We start from the raw sequence: 6,000 nt of genomic DNA on the forward strand, positions 1-6,000 counted from the left end.
GTTGAAATAATAACAAGTTTACTGGAAATTACCTGAGATGTAAATGCACAAAATACTAAATTCTTTTTAATGGCTGTGTGATGTTCTAGAGACTTGTTAATAAATATTGTGGACATTCTTTATTGATAAACGTTTACACAGTCTCTAATTTTTCCTATTAAACCATAAGTTGTATGGATATTTTTGTACATATAAACTTCCATTCCTATTTTTACAGAAGGTATCCAGTGGAAGAAAAAGGAAATATTAAAATGTTGATAGAAACTGCAAATACCACCTCCCCACACAATTGTATTAAATGTTTTTATCTACCAACAGTATCTGACAGTGTCAATAACCCAACATTTTTGTGTTTAGATATAAAGCTTTAGGAATCTCTCAAATCCCATTGATAAGAGACAGGATGTCTCCCCTGGATTATCCACTGATTGGATTATCCACTCCCTTCCTCCATAAAAGGGGAATCAGAGGCAGAACTCACTGCATTTTCCAGCAATCCACTGGCTGTCTGCACATCAGGAGTGGGGTCAGCAGGACAACTCTGCAGCCATGGAGGAACCTGCATCGGCCTGTTTTCCAAGCCAGCCTATTCTGGTGAGTGTGGAATCCATATGGACGGCAAGAGTGTCCATTTGTACACTTTGTCCTTCTGTGAAACCTCTTTAATTGAGCAGGCAGTAGCTCTTAAAACAAGAAGAGACCTTACTGAAAGTTGTTTCCTAGGTGTTAATGTTTGTTAAGTAATGATCAAGGTGTTGTACTTTTCTGCATAGGGAGCTTTCTTGGGATAATAGGCCAGACATTTGTTTTGTTTTGTTTTTAACCAACAACATCACTGGGAAGTGGAAGTAATATTCAGCTCTGCACTGTGTACATTGCTCCCGTCTCTGGAAAATTTTTTACCCACAATGTGATTGGTCTTTTTTAAAAAATATTCAGTTCTGTGCTCAAATATCACCTCATCAGTTAGTCCTTCCCTAATCTCTTCATCATCAATAATTGTAGGTGGGCGGCCCCATGCCATAGCCGTTAAGAGCACACGCTCCTCTGCTGGTGGCCTGGGTTCAGATCCTGGGCAGGCACTGAGGCACCACTTGTCAGGCAAAGCTGTGGTGGCATCCCATATAAAGTTGAGGAAGATGGGAACAGATGATAGCACAGGGCCAGTCTTCCTCAGGAAAAAAAAAAATGAGGAGGATTGGCATAGATGTTAGCTCAGGGCTGATCTTCCTCACAAAATAAATAAATAAATGAAACAATTGTAGGTAATTTCTTTCCCTTTATCCCTCCTTGCTCTTCTTCCTCCATCACTCCCTGTGTCTCTGTATCTCTGTGTAGCCCTTACTGTTTATTACAGGATCTAATTATACCTAACACTATATTACACATTGATTAGTCCCTTTATTAACTCATTCCTTTCTCCAAGGTTAAAAAAAACAGGGGCAGTGACTTTTAAGTTAAATTCTGGATCATGGGTTTTAGTACATAACTTGGCTTATAATAGGTGCTCTATAAATGGGAGGATCAACTAATTTTCCCTCCAAACTGGGACATGTTGGAGAATGAAAGGGATGGTATTAATGATTATGGCAGGACAACAGGGATGAAGTGAGATTTATGACTTCACTTGTAAAAAGCATCTGACGGGGCCGGCCCGGTGGCGCAAGGGATTAAGTGCACACGCTCTGCTGAGGTGGCCGAGGGTCCGCTGGTTCGGATCCCGGGCTTGCACCAAGGCACCGCTTGTCAAGCCATGCTGTGGCGGCGTCCCATATAAAGGAGAGCAAGATGTGCATGGATGGTAGCCCAGGTCCAGTCTTCCTCAGCAAAAAAAAAAGAGAGGATTGGCAGATGTTAGCTCAGGGCCGCTCTTCCTCACACACACACACACACACACACACACACACACACACACAAAGTATCTGAAGACAGAAATGAGAGATTGTAAAGGAAGGGTGCACTGATTAGGTTTACATTTTAAATAGATTATTGTGGCCAGAGTCTTATAATGGATTACAGACAGAAAGGATTTGCAATATTAGTGATAACTTATTGCAGTACACCACAAAACAGATTCTATCCTTGTATTACTGCAGTCAAGTGAATTTGTTTGAAAATTTTAGAGAGTATTTTTTGGAGTTCGAAAAATTTCTTTCAATAAATATATTGTGCACTCTCTAAGGGCAAAGCAATGAGTGAATACGGCAGTGTAAAACATTACAGTCCACATCAGTCTTCACTTCATGGAGTATCCAATTTAGTGAGAAAAACACTATGAGAGAAATAGATGATAATACACTTACAATTAAAAATTTTAAAAACAGAGAAAATGTGACATTACTTTAGATGGCTGGATCAGGAAAGGTCACTCTGTGGAAATGGTATTTTGTAGGAATCTGAAAGGTGCTCAAGAATTATTCAAAAGTGCAGAATCTTTGGGTGGATTCAGGAGGGTGGACGGATGGTTCATTGATGTACCAGTGTGGGGTGGCAGGGTGTCCAAAATGACACTCAGGTGTAGACAGGATATCAGTACCAACAAGTGAGATTAGGGGACCCTGAGATATGGGTGATTATTTGGAGAACTGGTTGGTTCATCTTGGGACCTGCTCACTGTGAGCTGAGTCATCGAGTTATCACTGATGTGGTGAGTGGGCAGATGAGTATTTTGGTCTCAGGGTTGAAGCCAGATCTGTGCTAATTCTATGGGCATTTCTAGTTCACTAATGGTATTTGAAGCCAGGGAAATGGATGGGATGACCTAGAAGAGGGTGTGGATGTGGAACAAATGTGAGAGCAGGATTGACTTCTAAGAAGCATCAATTGTTGTGTTAAATCAGATGGTGGAGCCCAGATTAACAGGGAGGAGTAGGAGGAGAGAGGAAGAGTCAGGGGAGGAAAAATGGTTATTTACAGTGGGTAGAACTGTGTGATGGGAATATGGCGTGTGTGAGTTATTTACTTATGAACAGGAGAATATTTGAGTGATGATGGGACGTGGGTGTGCAAGTGAAGTGAGCATCAAATTGCTGAGAGGAACGTGATTTCATTAGAGATGAGGCACTAAATTACTATGCTCTGGGCACACAAGCATCTAGTTTTCATAGTCCTTTCTGCCCTTGACTCATATCAGCTTGATGTCCCAGGATCTAGTTCTCAGTGTGTGGTGCCTGTGCCAGCAGCATCAGCAGCATCCGGGAACACTTAGAAGTGCAAATTCTTAGCCCTCCCCAGGCCTCCTTGGGTGGAGGTCCAGCAATCTGTGTTTTAAAAACCCTCCAAATGATTGTGATGCACAGGGCAGTTTGAGAGATATTTCTCCAGGATATAGGAGGGTGGAAGATCCAAATGAGGTGAGAACATTCTCCATGGCTGGCAGTCTGCATCCCCCATTTTATTCAAATTTCACATTTCATTTTGTTTTCACAGGGGAAGCTCAAAAGAAATATGATGCCACAGACTTCAGAGAAGAAAAGACAGGTCCATTTAGCCAAGACCAAGCAGAGACATCGTGAAAGGTCTGCACTTCCTATAATACTCACCAGCTGCATTTTTAAGAGGCCAGCTACAAGGAAGACTTCCTACCCTGGCACTGAGGTCAGGTACAGTCAACGGGAGAAGACCTTGCAGAAGTCCCAGTAAGTCTGCGCACACAGGAGACTGCAGGGACTCCAGGCCTGCAACAGTTAAGGAGAACTTTTAAGTACTTTTGATATCACAAATACCTTAAATATAATTGCACCAGGTGGTCCAGGTGAATCCCTGGGCTGTGCTTGTGCTGGGTCTCGAAACCCCAGCCTCAATCCCACGGCCACACAGTCTTCAGACTGGGCAGAGACGATCCCAGGAGTGGGTCTCGGTCTCCTCCAGCAACTCTACAGACAGCCCGTAACTTATGGGGACATCTGCAGACAGAGTCAGAAAGTGAAAAAAGCAAGGGAGAGAGGGGCTGAGGCCCTGAGGGCAGCCAGGTTTGCCAGGGAGGCAGAGAGAGCAAGGAGCCAAGAACGATGTTCTGATACCTGATGGAAAATACGAGAAGGTCATGCTGAAGAAGCCAAGAAGTGTGGCCCTGGGGAAGTGGTTCCCCATGAACAGCCCCCAGTTTCACTCGCCTCATTTAATGTCAACCCCACTTCTTGCTCTGGACTGTGATGCTTTGTCATTTTATAATTGTACTTCATTAAACTCTTTTGAGAGACATAAATGTGAAGAGTAGACAGTTGTGTGAGTGAAAGATCGGGTTTCATGTGACAGGAAAGAAGATCTTTACTTGTCATTGTATACTGCAATTTCTGCTTACCATGATACTTATTCACTTTTATATTAAAGGTAATTTGGCTAAGGGTTCACTTAGTGTTTTTAGTTATATATTTTTTTAGAATAAGTGCACTCACGAAAAGATGATACTTAATGTAAAGAGATTATTTTTTAACTTTAAACTAATTTGATTCTATAAAGTCTTACTTTACCTAAGCTTGCTTTTATAGCTCATTATAACATAAGTTGTATCCTTTTTTTTTTTCCAAATACTAACTCAAATACAAGACGTTTTTATATAATTTAATTAGCCCTTAGACTACCAGTTACAGCCTTATCTGATACCTAAAATTACCTCAGTGATTTTTTAAAATAAAGTTCACCTTCGATTCTTAACAAGGAAAATGTTGTCTGGGAGCATTTTGTCTTTGAGATGCTTGTCTTCCTACATATCGAGATGATGGGTGCATTGCAACAGAATGCTTTGGAAATCAACGCGATTGTTCAAACCTAGTAGGAAGTAACTCTGTTCTCCTGTTATCGGGTCGCTTCTCGAAAAACTATGGATGAATACAGCTCTGCCTTCCTGTCCCACATTCTGTCCTTTCTGTCATTATTTTTCACGTATGTGTTGCTTTTCTTGTTCACGGTCTCCCTCTTCTGCTGTCTGCTATTCTCTTACCGTAAATATTCATTGTTAACCAATTGAGTAAAACAACAACTATATTAAAAAATAGTAAAATGAATGGAGTTAATCAATATGGTAAAAGAATCTGGTGAACTATCAGTGACTTCATGTATTGGGCCAGAAAAGAACATGTGTTTTCACCTGTTTACCTACTGAATTAAGCCAAATACATATACGTCTGTGGGTTTCTAGACTGAGGAACTTTTAGGGGGTGGGTGAAAGGAGAGAGAAGCATAGTATCCTCAGTGCAGACTCACAGGCCCTCTTTTGGAAACAGTTTTAACTATTAAAAACTCTCCGAACCTCCCGTTCTCCTAGTAATTTGGATACTTATTCTGTATGTGCTCCCTTTTCCTTCAAAAATGAACTAGGATTCCAGTGATCTGGCCTGCTAGCCAGATGATTGAGAGGAAACCCTGGGAGCCATTTGTGATGGTTCTCAACCACCCTTGTATATTAGAATCATTTGACAAGTTAAACTATATAGACAATAGGGCTCTAACCTCAGAGATTCTGATTCATCAGAGACCCAGGTATAAGTACATTTTGTACAGCCTTCCAAGTGTTTCTAATGTATGGTCAAGTTTGAGAATCACCAAGCATGAAAAGATATTAAAATATTAGAAAGGATTTCAAACCTTTAAAGAGAGTGTTGCATTCCCATTTCCACACCTATTTGAGAGCCTCACTAAGTCAGAGCAAATCCATTTACTGTTATTCCGATAATTTGTGAAATTCAGCTAGTAAAACACACTAGAATGGCGATTTGGACATTTTCTTTATACCACAGAGATCTGGGCTTCATAGAAATATGTGTATTTAACTTGGGCAGCCAAGACTTTGAGTGGCTGATAGTTCATGTGACCATGATGTTGACTTAAAGCTAATTATGCATTTATAGATGGTTAGTACAATTTGTCAGTAGTTTTCTCAGGACAAGTCAATATGTAAAAATCAAAATCAGTTATAAGAGATTTAGTATCTGAATTGACCACTTGAGGGATATTTTCTGACATTCAACACATTTAGTATTAAAGAAAGGCATGCTCAAC

General features: G+C 40.7%; 1 long non-coding RNA gene across 7 annotated transcripts in view; it reads left to right on the forward strand.

Annotated features, from left to right (window-relative positions):
* The window catches only part of LOC131402349 (uncharacterized), a 277,855-nt gene extending 273,484 nt beyond the window's left edge, over nt 1-4,371 (forward strand). For 3 of the 7 annotated variants that reach the window (XR_009218574.1, XR_009218570.1, XR_009218573.1), the window contains 2 exons: nt 358-594; nt 3,430-4,371. This is a non-coding gene — a long non-coding RNA (uncharacterized LOC131402349). The remainder of the gene's footprint in view (nt 1-357; nt 595-3,429) is intronic. The other 4 variants (XR_009218572.1, XR_009218569.1, XR_009218571.1 and 1 more) reach the window with 4 other exon arrangements.
* Nucleotides 4,372-6,000: the final 1,629 nt, after the last annotated feature.

The sequence above is a fragment of the Diceros bicornis genome, unplaced genomic scaffold (genome assembly GCF_020826845.1).
Source record: "Diceros bicornis minor isolate mBicDic1 unplaced genomic scaffold, mDicBic1.mat.cur d_74_multi, whole genome shotgun sequence".
NCBI lineage: Eukaryota > Metazoa > Chordata > Mammalia > Perissodactyla > Rhinocerotidae > Diceros > Diceros bicornis.